We start from the raw sequence: 20,586 nt of genomic DNA, 5'->3' as shown, positions 1-20,586 counted from the left end.
AAATATCATTGATTTGAGCAATGTGGCTTGAATCTAGGCACACCCCACCACAATCATCATCATATTTTGTGTAGATGTAGGCATGGACATACGGGGAGTGTCGTTCTCTCAATGAACTCTCCATCCCCCCATTATGCATAAATCAACCATGTCTTTCACATTAGCCATTTTTTATGGTACTTGCGCTTCAAAGATGAGTTTTGGTCATGGGCCCAAGGTTAAAATCTTCGCGATGCCATACCTCTGCACTCAAACATAGCTGGCCTCGGCCACTGCCCCTTTTCTTCGTAAAAGGGTTGGTTTCGTTGGATCTTATTCGCTCTTGCTAGATCTTTTAGGTCCAAGGTGTTGTGATCTCCAAGTAGTGGTTTTTATTGGATTCTTCTTGCACTCATGGAGGTCACCACACCCTATTCCAGTGACTTATTTCCATCCCAAGCCTTTCTCTGTCTAATAACCATCTCTTCCAATTGCACACAAATTGATCATGGTGTGGGTGATGTTGACTGGGCGGTACAACCGGTGTCCCTGGCGGTTCAATTGCTAGGACACTCATTTATACCGTCCCAGGGGTACCACCAGGGTAGTGGCTCCTAGGTTGTGCACCTGGCCGGTACTACCGCTCGATTTCTGGCGGTACTACCGCTGCCTCTCAGGCAACGGAAGTACCGCCCGCAACCACTGGTATGTCCCAGGGAGCGGTACAACCGCTTTGCAGTCTACGGGTATATATAGGGGTCGAGGCCGAAGGGGTATCTTCTTCCCCCCTTGCCCCCGTTCCCCTCGCTTGCCATAGCCGCCAGTCGTGATTGCCCGTGTCCCGGACTGCTCTTCGGCGCTCCGGATGCGTTGGCCCTCCTTGGATCTACTCTGTTGAGGCCCCTCCCTCTCGATCTCTTCCCATGGATGCCGGTAATGCCCCATTTCTTCTTTCTAGGGTTTCATTCCTTGATTACTTCTTCTTAGGTGCTTGATATCCCGCATTTATTGTTCAGACTGTTGGGAGGAAGATATCTATATATGCTCCTACTATTGCTTGTGTTCTTTTAGAACTTAGAATATTGCTAGATTGATTCAAATCCCGTAGGTAGTTGTTCTCAATTTGGTGGTACTGCTCGCTTCTAGCGGTTCCACCGGTTGTAGAACCGATACAACCGTGATTCCTGGACCAAGTAGCACTGTTTTACTTTCTCTGATTCACAAGCAATCTATTCTCTTGCTCTTGTGTGCAATCCTCTCATCTTCGCTAGGTCTCTTGTGTTCTTCCCGTGTGTGTTTGCAGGTGGCTCTAGTTCCCGTTCTGCTCCTCGTACCAAGACCAAGAAACAAGCTCGAAGATGCAAGCGCCCTATTGAGTCAGATGGGGAAGAGGAGGTTGTGATTCCCACCAGGCCAACCCACCGTGAAAAGTCTGTTGCTGCCAAGCTACGTGTGGTCATGCCTATGCACAAATGGAAAGCCAAGGAGTGGTATTCCTTTCGAAAAAGGAACCAGTACACGGTTCCTATTGATCCTCGATGGACTATGGTTCAGTTCCGGAATGAGATGCAAGTGAGGATTGTTCATGAGCTTTTTGAGCATAACAAGAATCGGTACACCAAGCAGTGGACCATTGATCTTGACCATTGGAGGAGCAACATGGAGTACTTTGGAGAGGCCTTGCCTCTTTGTGAGGAATTTGATTTGGTCAAACTTATGTCTGTCAACTATGATTTTGATGTTCAGCTTATTCATCAGTTTTATGCAACCGTTCACTTTGGTGAAGATGATGCTCGCACTCTCTCCTTCATGTGTCGTGATGAGTTCTTTCAAGTGCCCTGGAGGGCTTTTTGTAATGCTCTTGTCTATGAGGATACCAGTCTTGAAGGGAATGGAGGTATTCGTCCTCACGACCATCCCCATTCCATGCCTAAGGAGAAACTTGCTCCTCTGTACATTAGTGGACGAGGCATTATTGGTGAGTCCAAGGATCTTCAGAAGGTTTATGACATCATGCATTGCGTGTTTCGCAATGTGCTTCTGCCCAAGGTTGGGAATCAGGATGAGATCTATGGGTATCTTGTTAACTTGCTTATTGCTATGAAGACCAAAGTGGGGACTGGTGCTACTTTTGATGTGTCCAACTGGCTTTGGCGGGAGATGTACAACATGGTCATCTACAGAAAGGTTCCCATGTATGCACCGCTGGTCATGTGCTTTCTGAACTCAGTTTGGGCTATTCGCCGTCCTGGAGAGCTCCTCACCTCACCAGATAACCTCACCGTGCATGAGGTCAAGCAGCTTAAGAAGAAGAAGCATGTTGAGCCCTGCTTTCCTGCGGATGATCCGGAGGATGTGTATGCCACCTACGATGATGAGGACTTTGAGATGGAGCCGAGTGCCAAGACCTCCTGGGTGGCCAAGCTCACTGCTAAAGTGAAGAAGACCTTTTGCCTTCAGACAGACATTTAGAAGAAGATGTATGAGGCACATGTCAATGAGAAGCTTGCTCGGCACCATCAGATTGCCATGATGAAGCACCTCAATATGGCTGTGAAGAGTGGATCTGATAAGAGCATCACTCCAGAGGACCGGTGGATCTCTACGCACAACACCTGGACTGATGATGAGGCTGAGGCATCTGGTCATCCTGCCACCTCCACGCCTGCTGCTGTTGATGATGCTATGGAAGAAGATGCAGAGTCTGAAGATCGTGATTCAGATGAGACCGAGGGGTCAGACGAGATCTACTGAGCTCTAGGGCATTACCATCGCTCTTTTCCTTTTTGGTGTCTTGATGCCAAAGGGGGATAGAGTTCTATTTGGTCTTGGGATTTGCATGGGAGTTGCTTGGGTTCTGTTTTTCTTTTTCGAGTTGAGAGTTGAACTTGAGTTTCTATCTGCTCTTTATTAGTTTGTGGACCCTGTGATGTGAGACTTGACTTGCATGGTGTGATACATGCATTCTGTATCTATCTACCTTATCAGTTTATCCATAGCTCGTTACTCTTTACTTATATGCTTATGGTTTATCTATCTCTGATAGTAGGAGTGGTTGGTCTATAAAATCTTGGGCGAGCTTTGATCCTAACATGTGACTTTGCATTCCTAAAGAAAAATCAAAATAGCACACACATCCAGGGGGAGCCCGTCTATATTTTCTAGACCTCTTGTGCAAATTTCGTTGTTGTCATCATCCACCAAAAAGGGAAAGATTGTTACGACATTTCTCGTCTTTGTGTTTTGGCTGATGATGGCAACTCTCCTTATGGTCTATTAATGTGTTAAGTTCTTCAGGTTCTCTATGCTCAGGTACGCATCGATTAGACATTCTCTCTGGAAGGAAAAGATCGAAGACGGAGTTTTCTGCGTGTTTATTTCCTTGGTCATAGGAAACCCGTTCTATCAGGAGGCAATCCACATCGGCATGGGGTGAATCAATGCACGTACACTCTTCTTGTCACCCACCATTACCTTTCGCTACGTTTAGAGAGAGGTCCCTTTTGGTTCTTTCTAGTGCAGTGGTTTCTCCTCTGCGGTTGTACCACCCACCAGGGCGGTTGTACCGCTAGCCCGTTGTACCGGCTCAACCAGCGCCCCAGGGATGATAACCTGGGGTTGCACCTCCCAGGTTCTTGCCAAGTGGTTGTACCGCTGCCCCCGGGCGGTGGTACCGCCCTCTCACTGGAAGAACTCTAGAGTTGCACCTTGGGAGATTGTACCGGTCGGGTACCGCCCGACCACCAGACTCGCTTCTGTGATAGGGCGGTACTTGGGTGGTGGTGTCCCGGTTGTGCTCTGCATACCGGTACTACCGGGTGTCCTCAGCGGTTCTACCGCTTGGGACTTAGCCACCCCTAGCACCAGGAGTAGGCGGTAGTTCCGGAGCACTACTGCTCGACCACCGCCCATAGGGGTGACTCCCTTCTGGTTTTAAGGCGGTTGTTGAGCGGTAGGGAAGTGGTTGGTCCGGTTATTCCTAATAACCGGTACTACCGCTCTAGCGTCCAGTTGTACCGCTTGTTAGGGTTTCAGCAGCTTACCCGTGATTACCGGTTGTACCGGGGAGAGGAGAGGTTGTACCGCTGCAGTGTAAAAACTGTTGTAACGGTTGGATCTTAGTGTTTCCTATATAAAGGGGGTTCTTCCACCTACCACCTTACCTCTTGCCTCTCTCTCTCCACCATTAATGCCCTTCAAGCTTTCTTGCCTGATCTCTCTCTCTCTAGCCACTCAAATTTGTTGATTTGGTAGGGATTGAAGGAGGAGACCTAGATCTACACTTCCACCAAAGGATATTTGATTCCCCCATACTTTCTTGTGTGGATTTTGTTACTCTTGGGTGTTTGAGCACCCTAGATGGTTGAGGCCACCTCGGAGCCATATTCCATTGTGGTGAAGCTCCGTGGTTTCGTTGGGAGCCTCCAATTTGGTTGTGGAGAGAGCCCCAACCTTGTTTGTAAAGGTTTGGTTGCCGCCTTCAAGGGCACCACTAGTGGAATCACGACATCTCGCATTGTGTGAGGGCGTAAGGAGAATACGATGGCCCTAATGGCTTCTTGGGGAGCACTGTGCCTCCACACCGCTCCAACGTAGACATACTTCCCCTTAAAGGGAAGGAACTTCGGTAACCACATCCTCGTCTTCTCTGACTCCACTTGTGGTTATCTCTTCCCTTTACTTTGTGTGAAAGGATCGAGAAGAGGTGTCTAGAGGGGGGGGGTGATTAGACCCTCAACAAAGAAAAGTAGTTGTTTTTAATTTCATCAAGTTAAGTGGAGTTTTAGCACAAGTTTAAACATTCACAATATATTTCAAGCAAGCATGACAAGAGTATATGAACAGCGGAAAGTAAAGCATGCAAGTTGTAAGAATGTAAAGGGATGGGATCGGAGTGTGCAAACGCAATTGGAGGCACCGAGATTTTTGGCGTGGTTCCGATAGGTGGTGCTATTGTACATCCACGTTGATGGAGACTTCAACCCACGAAGGGTAACGGTTGCGCGAGTCCACGGTGGGCTCCACCCATGAAGGGTCCACGAAGAAGCAACCTTGTCTATCCCACCATGGCCATCGCCCATGAAGGACTTGCCTCACTAGGGTAGATATTCACGAAGTAGGTGATCTCCTTGCCCTTACAAACTCCTTGGTTCAACTCCACAAACTTGACGGAGGCTCCCAAGTGACACCTAACCAATCTAGGAGACACCACTCTCCAAAAGGTAATAGATGGTGTGTTGATGATGAACTCCTTGCTCTTGTGCTTCAAATTATAGTCTCCCCAACACTCAACTCTCTCTCATGGATTTGGATTTGGTGGAAAGATGATTTGAGTGGAAAGCAACTTGGGGAAGGCTAGAGATCAAGATTCTTGTGGTTGGATTGGAATATCTTGGTCTCAACACATGAGTAGGTGGTTCTCTCTCAGAAAATGTATGCTGGAAGTGTAGGCACATTCTGATGGCTCTCCTCACGAATGAAGAGTGGGTGGAGGGGTATATATAGCATCCACACAAAATCTAACCGTTACGCACAATTTACCAAACTCGGTGAGACCGAATCATGAAACTCGGTCAGACCGATTTAGTTCAAAATGTGAATGTTAGGCATTTTGGTGGGACCGGTATGATCAACTCGTTGGGACCGATGTGCTAGGGTTAGGGTAAAACCTCATCTCGGTTTGACCGATTACACAAACTCGGTGGGACCAATTTTTGTAATAAGCTATCCAGAGAATTGGTCAAGCAAACTCGGTTGGACCGATTGCATATCGCGGTGAGACCGAAATAAGTGCAATAGGAAACAGAGAGTTTGCAAGCCCATCTCGATGAGACTGAGATCCCATCGGTGAGACCGAACTGATTAGGGTTTCTGGCAGTGGCTATGTCAAAAGAACTCGGTGGCACCGGATAGATCAAATCGGTGGGGCCGAGTTTGACTTTTGGTTTGGGACATATGTGGATATGAGAAAGTTTTTGAGGGATTTTGGAGCATATCACTAAGCATTTTGAGCAAGCAAGCCATTAAGAAACACCTGATGCCCTTTTAATAGTATTGGCTTTCCTATGGACTCAACGTGATCTTGATCACTAAAATGAAAATGTTGAGTCTTGAGCTTGAGCCAATTTGTGTCCTTAGCATTTTGAAGGGATTCCACATCCTCTTGCCCACGCCACTCCACTGTTGAACTTATCTGAAATATACTAGATAAAAGTATTAGTCCAACAAGAGATATGTTGACATTGATTACCAAAATCACCCAGGGAGCACTTGTGCTTCCATTGTGCAAGCTATTATTGTGTTGTATCATTTGCTTGCACTTGTTGTTGTTATTAGCATCATATAGGTTGCTCACCTAGTTGCATATCTAGACAACCTATTTGTTGCTATACCTAATTTGTTAAGAAAAGCTAAAAAATTGGTAGTTTCCTATTCACCCCCCCCTCTAGTCAACCATATCGATCCTTTCACTTGTATTAGGCCTGAAAAAGATACTTGACTTCTCAACACTGACCATTTGCCTAGAAGCGGCATAATACAAAACCATAATTGACTTCAACGTCTCAACATTGTGCATATTAGCCCTCATGAGGATCAAAGAATCATCAACAAAGAGAATATTGGTGATAGGAGGCATCTGTGCAGAACTTCACTCCCAAGATGTTGTCATTCTCCTTTGCATGTGTCAAGAGAGCAATGAGCCCCTCTGTACATAACAAAAAAAAAGATAGGGGGTGGCATAAAGGATTGCCCTACCTTTAACCCCTGGTAGGCTTGAAACACTCACTTCTTCCGCATTAATTCTAACCCGGTATTCAACAGTGGAGACACATTGCATAATAATTTACCCAGTTCTCTTGAAAGCCTAGTTTCAACATAATCTCCTTCAAGAAAGACCAGTCAATCTGGTGATAAGCTTTACACATATCAAGTTTGATAACTCACATACCCTCTTTGCCCTCTCTCTTTTTCTTTATAGTATGGAAGCACTCATAAGCCACTAGAACATTGTATGTAATCATTCTTGTGGGTACAAAAGCACTCTGAGTCGGACTAATAAATTTTTGGAGAAAAACCTTTAGCCGAGTTGCCACCATGTGATGTGTTCTCCATGTCGTTGTCTATTTCCCACACTACCCATCCTCTCTCTCAAGTGCACATGCTCTTCGAATGTTTTGGGTTATAAGTTGAGGTCTTTACAACACTTCCACCATCCATATTTTTCTAGCCTTTAGTATCGAGCACTGCCCTCTCTCACATTGAAACATGGTGCACACTTTGCTGATACATCCAACCACGTGGGATGATACACTCCCTCACACATGAACACCATTATATCTTCCTCAAAATAGCCAACATACCTACCTATATGGCATTTTCAAGTTATTCTGAGATATATTGACATTCAAATTCCATTGTTACCATTCATGATATGACTTGAGCATTCATTGTCGTTTTGCTTTGCAAGATCATAGAGCTGACATGACATTAGAGGCAAGGATTTATTTATAGCCATTCTTTTATTTTCAAAGTTGTAAGTAAAATAAAAGTGTGATGATCATCATTTTTAGAGCATGCCCCTACCTGTGAGGATATATATAAAAATGAGAGAGAAATGGAGGAGACCAGTGATCCCTAGAAAAAATAAAATAAAAAGGGAGGAGGTCCATGAGCCCGTCGAAAAAAGAAAAATAGAGGGGGGTGCACTACTATCCTTTACCATACATGTGCTTCAAAGTAGAATCATGTATTTCATATAGAGAGTCTTCTTGATTTTCAAGTTCATACACTAGTGGGATTTTACATTATTAAATCAACTTGAATTTCATATTCCGATGAGAAGTTTTCTCAAAATGCTTGAGGTCTTCATGAGGAAGTAAGTTGGATGCACACCCACTTAGCTTCATTAGGAGAGCTTCAATATAGTCATAACTCTATTGCATCCGTTGCATGGCAGTCCCTACTCGTCGCATTGATATCTATTGTAAGACTTCCTCTTGTCTAATGATTAGGCCACATTGATGCGAGACTTTGTTAATTTTTTTGTCTTCCTATAAATCCCCATAATTATTCCTCTCAAAGTGCTAAGACCAAGGCTTGTAGTCCTAACATTGAATGAAGTGCTAAGTAGTAGAAAAGGGCTCATCATGGATTTGGCTACTTGACCGACGGTCTGGGTTGTTGTTATGATAAGGTGTCTGAATTTGATAATGTCGGGATGATTGGGGGCATGTATATGGCATTGAGCATTAATTGGTATTATTTGACGGTATTGGTTCATGAAAAGTAATTGTGGTTTTGTTTACACACGTTGATATTACTTGCTTATTACCAAATATAGATTATTATTTTGAAATACTTAAGATCCTAGTTCACACCATAATTGTTACATCATTTGATCAAGGACATGCTATGTAGCATTGAACATAAAAAGAAATTCTTTTGTTTATACTTTACCCACTCGAGGATGAGGAAGAATCAAGCTTGGGGATGCTGATACATCTCCAACGTATCTATATTTTTTATTGTTTAATGCAATTATATTATCATTTATATATACTTTTATTACCATTTTATATTATTTTTATGAATTAACCTATTAATTTAGTGTGCAGTGCCAGTGCCTACTATTTGCTTATTTTTGGTTTCGCATAAAATCCATATCTAGGAAGGTCCAAATACAATGCCAATTTTTGACGATTTTTTTAGACAACGAAGGACCCTAGAAGCTTCTGGAGAGATTGAGGGGACCTATGAGGCAGCCACATGGACACGTGACACGGCCAGGGGGTGGTCGTGCCACCTGCCCATGTGGAGCCCCTGAGCCTCCGTTTGACCTATTCTTCTGCCTATAAATCCTACAATTCCCAAAACCCTCAGAAGCGAACCCGAAAGAATTGTATTGCTGCTACAAGCCTCTGTTCCGAAGCGATCCCATCTGGTGCCCTGTTCCGTTGCTCTTCCGGAGGGGGAAGCCACCAACCACGAAAGGCCTCTTCATCGACCTTGCTGCCTCATGATGATGTGTGAGTAGTTCCTTTAGGATCTACGGGTCCATAGTAGTAGCTAGATGGCGAGCGTCAAGGATGCATCGCTGGCGGTGAGGCCTCGGAGCAGAGCGTGCCACTCGTGCGACGACACGACGGAGTAGGACGCGGCGAGGCAGCACTCAGGGGCTGGCACGGAGGGCGGAGGGGACAGTGACGTGAGCGAGGCGATGTTGGAGGGGTCGAAGAGGTAGGCGAGCATCGGCTCGAAGTCGTAGCTGCTGGCGGGGTCGGCGGTGGAGACGGAGACGGAGACCGACAAGGTGGTGTAGTCGTGTACGGGGAAGGGGAGGCACAGACGCTGGCGCTAGCAGTGGTGGGGGAGGAAGGTTGGGGGGAGGCGGGCATGGTGGTGGTGGAGGCTGGGGAGAGCAAGAGGTGGAGGCGCGGGCATGAGAGAGTGGGCTTTATCTAGTTTTGCAGTTTCTTCCTTTTTTCGCCTCTATTAAAACTGGGTCTGGCATGTGGACTTTTGGCCATACGCATCAGTGGCACGTGAACTTCAATGATTTGGCCATTCGCATTCCACAAGTGGCTTAGCATCAGGAGATGGTTTCACTTGCGGCTTGTGCATCCTCCGAACTGATCCTTTGCTTGGCAGATCTTATTTGGCGCGCGGGTCGTTGCCGGATGCAGCTTCAATGGCTTCATGAAGCCAAGCCCATAACCCCCCTAATCCATCCATTAAAAATCTGACATACCATATTGACCTATATTCTGAAATGAAGATTTCAAAGTGTTCAGAAAAAAAAATCAATAAATTATAAATGTTTCATTTTGTATTTTGTGACAGTTTCGATCCATTTGGATGCATCATTTGTGAGTAAATATTTTTATTTATTTTAGCTCAGAAGGCTATTTAATCACAAACCAATCATCCAAGTGGGTTGAGACTTTCCCGGAATACAAAATGAAACATTTATGATTTATTGGAACTTTTATGAGCACTTTAAAATTTTCAGTTCGGAATATGGGTCAATTCAATACGTCGGATATTTGATGGATGGCTGATAAGGGGGGGGGGGTAAGTCATGGTGAGTGGCTTCATGAAGTCACTGAAGATGCGTCCGTCGCTGCCTAGCGACCGCACGCGCACCCCCCGCATCACGCTATGTATGTTTGGAGCGGCCCAACTAGCCATTTTCGGTTTTGAAAAGTTCTAGTACTTTTCCAACCATTTTTTCTATCATATTTTGCCTTTTCTTTTTAGTTTTCCCTTCCTCTTTTAATTTTTGTTTTCCATTTTCTTTCTCTTTTTTTTCAAATTCAAAAACATTTTCTGAAATCTTAGAACTTTTTGTCAAATCGGTCAACATTTTTTAAATTCGAACATATTTTCAAATAGGTGATTTTTCAAATTCAAATTGTTTCCATTGAATTCAATTTTTTTTCATCAAAATAAAAAAGTGCATCAAATTCAAAAAAAGTTCATGATTTTTAAAATGTTCATCATATCAAAAGATGTACGCTAAATTCAAAAGATGTTCTTGAATTCAAAATTTGTTTATCTAATTCAAAAAAATGTTCATTGAATGTAAAATTTGTTCATCAAATATAAAAGTTGTTTATCAAAAAAGTAAATTTTGTTCATAAAAATACAATTTTTAATCAGAATTAAAATTTTCTCATAAAAATTCAAAAAATGTTCATCTAATATTCGAATTATGTTCATCAAAATACAAAATTGTTCATCGACATTAAAAATGTTACTTTTTAGAATTTGTGAGCATCTTTTTGAGTTTGTGAACATTTTTAATATTCGTGAATATTTTTTGAAATTTTAAACTTTTTTCAAATCCCAAACTTTTTTAAAGAAGAACAAAAAATAGAAAGTAAAACAAAAAGAAATGTAAAAAATGGGGTGCCCCACCCCACACCTGGGCAGACCCAAGTTTGCTTGTGGGAGCGTGGGGGGGGGGGGCTGCCCTATTTCCCATTGCGCAGGTCGCTGTATTGGAGCTCCCTCTTTGCTTGGTGGGTTTTTTGACATGGCTTTGCTTGCTGGCTTGATGCCAAAAGAGATGAAAAACCTTATCTAGCTAACTTCAAATGTTTTCCCTGTGAACATTGTGTTTGCTATTTGATCAGATGCACAAATCTTGACATGGGAAAAGTTTTCATGTCAAGGTTTCGGAGAGTTCACTATAACCAGCCCACGTGCAAATGTCTCTCCCTCACTCGCTCACTTTATCCCCACCCACCATCTATTTCCCATACTGCCCCATCCTCTCTCTCTCAAGTGTGCGTGCTCGGTTGGCCGGCGATGCCACCGCGACTCACTCTCCTGGGTGGGCGAGGAGGTGGTGGCGCGGGGAGCGCACGTGGGCAGCGACGAAGAGGGGGCGGAGAGGAGCGGGAGCTTCAATGACAAGGTGGGTGGAGGAGAAAATTCCATGGAGGTCGATGCGAGCGAGATAACCATAGGCTGAACACGTGCACCATGAAGTCTCAATCTCGCGAGGAGCTGTGCAGGCATGAGGCGAGCTTGGGCGAGTAGGAGATAGGGTAGGAGGAAAGAAGAGAGAGGCGGGTGAGGCAGACGGCGGCGGAGACGAGGTCGAGGTGGGTTGCCTCTACGGGTCCGTGCGGGGTTCCATTCCTCAACTCTCGGATGGCGCGATGAGGGCGTGACGGCCTCTCATGGCGACGACACTCTTCGCTGCCCCGCCCTCGGTCTTGACATGGTCAACACCGCCCGAGGTGGGCGAGGGCAGAGGCATGAAAGCAACCCACTCAAGAAGTTACTCATCTCCATATCATTACTTTCACTGATGAACGTGAAGATGAAGACCACTTTGCTGCTTCGACAGAGCAGATCGATGAAGAAATCAAGGTTGAAGAAAATACTTCATCTCATATCGTATCATCACCCCATCCTTAGTTGACTGTTGAGGAGGCTAGAGTTGAAGAAGAGGATGATGTGAATAATGATGGTGCGACCACCCCACTCATCCACGATGAATTTTGGGAAGCTGCTCACCCGAATTCCCCACTCACCACCCCAATGATGCAAATGCCCCTATCACCGAGCCAGACTAAAGAAGTTCATGGTGGTTTTGAAGAGTGTCATACTCCTCTTTAGATCATACTTGAAGAAAATGCTTCTGATGAAGCTACTCAGCATGCCCCGACTTCTGACCCAAATGAGACAGCAACTAGTGAAGAAAATGCACCTACTTAGGCTGAAGCATGTGTACACTCAACCAACACAGAAATTGTTCCACCTCCTACAGCTGACGAAATGGCCAAGGCTGACTTGGTCACAGACAAGAATGTAAGTGCATCTAGTGCCCCTTAGTAATTTTGGTGTATTGAAGACTTATAGGTTAAGGGACTAATGCGTTTATGAGTGTACACAGGTCTATAAGTCTATGAGGAGTTTGATATTTACAGACAAAGTCGACCCCTAAAAATGAAGTTCTTCGACTGAAGACTTTGGTATTCTGAAGACTTTCTGAAGACTTTGAAAGTGAAGAAATTGGTGTGACCTTGAAGACTTGGTATTCATTCAAGGAACATGAAGCGTGAAGACTTTTGTTTTTGTAATTACATTTTCTCTTTCTTGAGTCATAGGAAACACCATACTGTTAAAGAGGGTCGAGGAAATACTAAGGAAAAATTTCCAAGTGATGCTCAACTCAAAATCCTAAACCAACCAATCCCTTCGAGTGAAGCCATTGGAAATCTCATACAGTTCAGTCAATTTCTTCAGTGACAGAGAAGAAGTTCTTTTGGTCTCTGAGGAATTTGTTCTGACTGAGGAGTTAGGAATTCGCCAGTGCGGATTGCCTACATAGTGAGGAACATGATAGCCCTGAGGAATTTGAGCCTCAACTTTCCGACAGTTGCTGTGTTGCGCGCCAGCTGTCCCAAAATATCTTATCAACCTAACGGTCATATCATTGAAGGGTATTTATGTCTTATCATGTCGGGATGCTCCCTAGGCTATAAATAGCCGGCCCCTACAACCACTAGCTGGTTGGCTGCTCTGAGAGAAACTGACACTTGTCATTTGAGAGCATGCCATCCTCCGAGGACTTTGAGCAAAAATCATCGAGTGAGGAAAACCCAAACCCAAACACCTACAAACCCAAAGTGATTGAGCATCACTGAAGAGATTGATCCTGCGTGGATCCGACGCTTGTTACCTTTGAAGACTTTGCTTCTTTCAGACGGTTAGGCGTCATGGTCTAGAGCGTTCAAGAGGAATTGTGGATCGCTGAGTGACCGAGTTTGTGAAGGTTCAGAAGTCACCTGAAGACTTACCACGAGTGATTGGGCGAGGTCTGTGTGACCCTAGCTCAAGGAGAATACGGTGAGGACTGTGTGTCCGTGTAAGTGCATCTAGTGCCCCTTAGTGATTTTGGTGTATTGAAGACTTATAGGTTAAGGGACTAATGTGTTTATGAGTGTACACAGGTCTATAAGTCTATGAGGAGTTTGATATTTACAAAGAAAGTCGACCCCTAAAAATGAAGTTCTTCGACTGAAGACTTTGGTATTCTGAAGACTTTCTGAAGACTTTGAAAGTGAAGAAATTGGTGTGACCTTGAAGACTTGGTATTCATTCGAGGAACATGAAGCGTGAAGACTTTTGTTTTCGTAGTTTCATTTTCTCTTTCTTAAGTCATAGGAAACACCGTACTGTTAAAGGGGGTCGAGGAAATACTAAGGAAAAATTTCCATGTGATGCTCAACTCAAAATCCTACACCTACCAATCCCTTCGAGTGAAGCCATTGGAAATCTCATACAGTTCAGTCAATTTCTTCAGTGACAGAGACGAAGTTCTTCTGGTCTCTGAGGAATTTGTTCTGACTGAGGAGTTAGGAATTCGCCAGTGCAGATTGCCTACATAGTGAGGAACATGATAGCCCTGAGGAACTTGTACCACAAATTTCCGACCATTGTTTTGCTACGCGCCAGCTGTTCCAAAATATCTTATCCATCCAACGGTCATATCATTGAAGGGCATTTATGTCTTATCATGTCGGGCTACTCCTTAGTCTATAAATAGCCGCCCCCTACAACCACTAGCTGGTTGGCTGCTCCGAGAGAAACTGACACTTGTCATTTGAGAGCATCCCATCCTCCGAGGACTTTGAGTGAAAATCATCAAGTGAGGAAAATCAAAACCCAAACCCAAACACCTACAAAAACCCAAAGTGATTGAGCATCACTGAAGAGATTGATCATGCGTGGATCCGACGCTTGTTACCTTTGAAGACTGTGCTTCTTCCAGACGGTTAGGCGTCATGGTCTAGAGCATCCAAGAGGAATTGTGGATCGCCGAGTGACCGAGTTTGTGAAGGTTCGGAAGTCACCTGAAGACTTACCATGAGTGATTGGGCGAGGACTGTGTGTCCTTAGCTCAAGGAGAATACTGTGAGGACTATGTGTCCGGAACTGTGTGTCCTCAGGTTTAAATACCTAGCCACTCCAACTAGATGTACAACTAAGACAGTAGTTGGAACTGGTCTACCAAATCATTGTCTTCACCAAGCCAACTGGTTCTATTTCCTCAACACTTTCATTTCCTCATTACTGTGTTGTGTGTTTGTTCATATCTGTGTTTGAAGACTTTGACTGAAGACTTTCTCAATTTCCTCAGTTCAATTTCTTCAGTCTGTTTGTCTTCATCTTGTGCTATCCTGTGTTTACGCTTTCTGTACTCTGTGTTTGTCTTCATTTCATCAAGATGACCATGCTTGTATTCTGTTATGTTTACTTCTGAGTACTTATTCCGCTGCAAGTAGTTCTTCGCGAAGGAATTTCCTCAGTGAAGAATTCATAAAAATCGCCTATTCACCCGCCCTCTAGTCGATATAACGCATTTTGAATTGGTACCAGAGCAAGGTACTCCCTTGTTCTGTGTGATTTTGGTTTAACCGCCTGGAGTTTTAGTTATGTCGACCGCAGGTATGAAGAAAGTGGCATGCCCTATCTTTGATGGTCACGAGTATCCCAAGTGGAAGGCCATGATGAAAAAGCGCCTCATGGCGATGAACAGTGAGCTATGGACCGTCACAGAGATTGGTCTAACCGATCTGTGCAAGACGGCGGAAGCTGATGACATTCGCAAGTACACCCTCCTCAAGCTCACGGCAAAGGACGTCATCTGCTCCTGTCTGTCTCGAAATCAGTTCAGGAACGTCATGCATCTCAATCATGCGAAACTTATCTGGGACCGTCTCTCTGATGTCTATGAAGGCCATCGAACCTGTCACGATCCTTAGTTTGAGGACTTCAAGGAATCTCTCAAGTCAACGACATTTGAACCAGAATCCTCCTCCTCCTCACCATGTCTTATGGCAGATGGTGAACAGGTAACTAAATGCTATCTGTCCGACTCCAGTGATGATGAATCTGGTGATGAATTTGGACCCAGTTATGTCAAACTTGTTTCCCTTGCTGCTAAACAACAAAGAGCTTTGGAAAAGGCTCACAACATGCTTAGTAAGAGCGATGATATGTTGGGTGAAGAAATGGATCAGTCAAATGCTTTGGCTGAAAGTCTTCAGAGACTTCATTCTAAATATGACTCCCTTCAAGATCAGCATAACTCTCTCGTGTCTGATCATGAGAAGCTAAGAGTGAGTTATGAAGATCTTCAGAAGGAGCGCGATTCATTACTTGCTCAACAAATCAGTGCTGCTCAGGAAGAATTTGTTCCTCCATGTTTGAAATGCATTGAACGAGAATCTGCTAATTCTTCACCTGAATGTTCAAATGCTTCTAATGTTACAAATTCTTCACCTGCCTCTGCTATCACTAATTCCTCATCTGAGGACATTGCTAGTATCACTGACGATGCAGGGCTGAAGGAATTGTACATGACAGGCATGTACAAAAGCCTCAAAGGGCATCAGGCTCTTTGTGATGTGCTTAAAAAGCAGATCCTCAGCAGGAACCCTAGGAAAGAGGGTATTGCCTTTGAGAGGAAACTCAATGTTGATGGTACATATTGGAAGCCTGAGCAGTACCCCAAAACCTCATGGGTTGCTGCAAAGGGACCTCCAGTTGATCCATCTAATTTATCTAGCTATACATGTGAATCTTCTCATTCTTCTGATGAGTCATTTGACTCCAACTATAAACTGTTCAAAAATCAGAATGGTGAAGTATTTGCTAGATATGTTGGCACTAACTGCAGGAACAGTTCCCCTATGAAGAAAATCTGGGTTCCCAAAAAGTGCCTTGAAAGTCTTCAGGTGAATGTCCTCATGACACCACCTATGAAGAATAGGAACCCCAGATCAAATTCTTCATATGGACCAAATTCTTCATATGGATCCAAGTCCTCATACAGACCAAATTCCTCACGTGGATCAAATTCCTCAAAAGGATCAAAGTCCTCATATGAACATCATTGTGCTAACAACTCTGTTTCACAGGGAAGAGCCAAGGGCTATGAATATGAGCATTATTCTTCTAATCATTATGTTCATAAGTCCTCGAAGAATTTCTCTGCTTATTCATATGCTTACCCTAACCCCTCTTATGTGAAACGTAATGGTTTGGCCGCTATGCCACCATTCTCATATGGAGCTCGCAGAGTGATGAACTCTTTGCCACCCCTTCAGATGTGGGTGGTGAAGAAAAAAACTAATCTCTTCTGCAGGGTTAGGTCTCCAGACGTACTGTAGCGTCTAAAGAATTTGCTGGGGACCTGACATATTGCCTCAAAGGACGCAGGCTAATCATGAAGAAATGAATTTTCATTTCTCACGTCCTCACACTGCTTGTATCGACCTAACCCGAATGGATCAAGTCTCTGTGCTTAAGGGTCATCCCTGGATCGGTATGCTGACACACACAGTACTCGAGGATTTATAACAGAGGTAAATCACATGTATAAAGTAACGTAAATACTATTACCTCAATCCATATAGCGGAAGCAACAAGGTTGTGGATTCCCATCAACACCAACGGCAAAGTTGAGTGTAGAAATCGTAACCCTCACATATCACTTACTCGTCGTAAGAAACCTGCAACATGAGACGTTGCAGCCCGAAACGGGTCAGTACATTGAATGTACTGGCAAATTCACACTGTAGAGCAATGATGAATAATGGCTATCACTACATGCATATATGGCTGGTGGAAAAGCTCTATGGTTATAAGGTTTTTGCGAAAAGCCAATTTTTCCCTACTACAAAGGAAATTTTTTTATTTAACTATCATGGTGGTTGTTAAACATTGAGAATGGTTGACATCATTCTCAATCCCAATTAAGTATCATCATTAAAACCCAACAAATTATTTAAGTAACGTGATGAGATCAACAGGATAATCCAAGAACTAGATACTCAAGACGTCCATAACCAGGGACACGGCTAATCATGATTAGTTTGTACACTCTGCAGAGGTTTGCACACTTTTCCCCACAAGACTCGATCGCCTCCGTTGGATTTCTCGCACTACATGATGTTTGAGAAACGGATGACCGAGACATAGTCTTTCAAAAGCGCTAGCACCTTACGTTGGATAGACCGGTACACCTACTTTCCCCTACATCTGCTAGTCTACCCTGTAAGAGTTCGCACGACTTAATCAACTATGCCAGAGCCCATAATGGCTTGTGGCTGCACACGGAAGTTTCTAGTATGAATAATCTTATGATCCCTTTGAGCCTGGGTGGCGGTCCATAAAAAAAGAGGCAATCCTGGAGTACCCAGGTACCTAGACAGGCAATCCTGGAATACCCAGGTACCTCAATCCACCCAGATGTGTGTTTAAGTTGCCACCTTAAGTAAACCATTAATTAACAATCTCACATCTGTCTTGGATACTCTCAAAACCCAATCCACGTCTACGAGCATAGCATAGCAGTATAAGCATAACATAATGGTAACTCCCAAGGGTTTGATACTAAACAGGTAATAGGTACTACCTCAACTACTTCCCATCCCACAATTTAATTAGATCCTAATCATGCAATGTTTGAGGATTGAAACTAATGCATAAAAACTGGGTATGAAAGGGACATGATCAAAGTGTGAACTTGCCTGCAATGTTGATGAAGATAATTCGCACTCAAAACTCTTGATAGCTCTACTCGTCACACTCCGGTCAATCTATCGTAAGCAAGCAATAGTAACCACACATAAGCAATCACTCAAAAGATCGAAAAGAACAAAGAAAACAATTCGGAAAACATCAAAACCAAGCAAATAACTCTTGCAACATAAAACAATTTCTAACAGTACCAAAATTATGTGAATTTGGCCTTATAAGAAAGTTTAGGTCAAGAGCTTCGAAAAGCAAAAAGAATCAACTCAAACGGAGCTACGAAACTCAAGTTATGATCAAACGAAGTTCAATTACAAAACTGTTTGAATTCAAATTTTAAAACTTTCAAAAACATGTTTAAGTTGTTTTACTGGATAGAGGAGATCATAACGAAGAAGGGGGCGTTGGTTTCATCTAATTTGGATGAACGAGTAAAAAGTTATTGCTATTTGAAAAATCAGGGCCAAGCTGTTTTACGGAAGAAAAATAGCTACGGCTAAGGTCTAATTTATAAATACGTAGACTAATTGGTAATCTTATTATTTTATCGTACTAGTATAGAAAATAATAAACTACGGAAGTATAAAAAAACAAAGAAAGATATCTTTATATGACAGAGAAAAAAATGATTTCGGAGGGAGGAGATAATTCCCAAAAATCGCGTAGGAGAGCAGAAAAATATTTTTCTTAAATGAAACTAGTCAAACCAAAAATATTGATTTAACCTGAATCGAATGATTTTTGGAGACTCTATGGGTCTATATTTATTGGTGGAAAAGAGACTTAGGGTCAAAAGCTAGGCAATGTGGGACTAAACCTATATGTACGCAGATGAATTTTGAAAAAGATCACATGGGCTAAAAGTTCAGCCTGGCCGCGCGCGCGTACACTGTGGCGCCAGTTTTTTTCTTCAAAGGAGAAAAGAAAATCTGGAAAGAAAAGGCTGGCTGGGCCTGGCCCATTTAGGAGAGAAAAAAAATGAGGCGCCCGCTGCAACTATGCTACGCGCGTGGGCGGTAAATAAGTATGGGCCGCATGTACAATTTTTTTAAATAGAAACAGAAAGAAAACCAGATAAAGAAAATAAAGTAAAACTTTATATAGGCATATAATATACCGAAATTTGCAGAAAAAGATTTTCTACAACGTAGACATTTTTATAATACCAAATAAAATCCCCACAAATTCAGATAATTCAAAGAGTGCTACTGGTCTAATAAAATCCAATAAAAATCATTTTAAAAATACCAAAATTAATTCAAATTTATTTCTCTCCAATTTTTTGATGTAGAGAATCATGTTACCCTATTTTCCGTATATTTTATTTTTGGAGAAAAATAATTTGAATAAAACCCAAATAACTCCAAATTGAAAATAATTTCAAAAGGATTTTAATTTGATCCTTTTAAACTTCCAACTCATATTTCATCTATTTTGAAGAAGTCATTTTATCTTCGCTCATGAAAATCATTGAGTTGCATAAAGTTTCAGAATTGGAAATATTCTCAAATGAAATTCAAATATTTTCAACACCCCTTGTCATTTAAATAAATGGAAGAAGTGATGTCATCTTATCTCCAGGGTTTTGTGTTTGAAAAGAATTTGAATTCATGAAGATCATAAATGCAAAATGAAAGTTTGGGAAAGTCCTTTTATTCCCTCTCATTTAACTTTCAAAAAGTTCGAATTTCACTCACATTCAGTCTATCAATCACACAACAATCAAACAAACAATCAAACCTATCTATTTATTATAACATTCCAAAATTTAAAATTTTGGGATGTTACACTGCTTTATATGTCTTATTGTTTGATGAAATTGATCTGATGAATTGTGATATCATATTCTTCACTGCTGAAGTATATGAGGTTCGTAAGTTGCACTAATTCATCTGCAGGATGATCAACCCAAAGCCACTGAGTGGGTCCTCGATAGTGGATGTACAAATCACATGACTGGTGACAAGAATCTATTGATGGATGCTCCCTTGTCGTCATCACATCTGAAGCATATCATCTTCGCTGACAAAAGCAAAAGTCAGGTATTGGGTCTAGGTAAGGTTGCTATCGCAAAGGATCGACACATGGACAAAGTCATGCTTGTTGAGTCCTTAGGGTACAATCTTATGTCTGTCTCAATGCTTTGTGATCTTGATATGGTTGTTGTCTTTCGCAAGTATCGTTGTGTTGTGATTATGGAAGCTGACAATTCCAAAGTCTTCGAAGGCTTTAGGAGAGGAGACTTGTATATTGTTGATTTCTCTACAGATTCACAACCAGCCGTGTGCCTACTTGCAAAAGCTTCAGAAGGATGTCTATGGCATCGACGACTTGGTCATGTAGGCATGAGGAATTTGCACACGCTTGCGAAGAAGAAGCATGTCATTGGCATTGAGAATGTCAAATTCCTCAAGGATCACTTATGCGGTGCCTGTGGAGCTGGAAAGATGACCAAGGCTAAGCATCCAGCGAAGACCATCATGACCACTACTCGTCCATTCGAATTTCTTCACATGGATCTCTTCGGTCCAAATCATTATTCTTCTGTTT

Source organism: Triticum urartu, chromosome 2 (assembly GCF_003073215.2).
Source record: "Triticum urartu cultivar G1812 chromosome 2, Tu2.1, whole genome shotgun sequence".
Lineage (NCBI taxonomy): Eukaryota > Viridiplantae > Streptophyta > Magnoliopsida > Poales > Poaceae > Triticum > Triticum urartu.
This window is presented reverse-complemented; position numbering follows the sequence as displayed.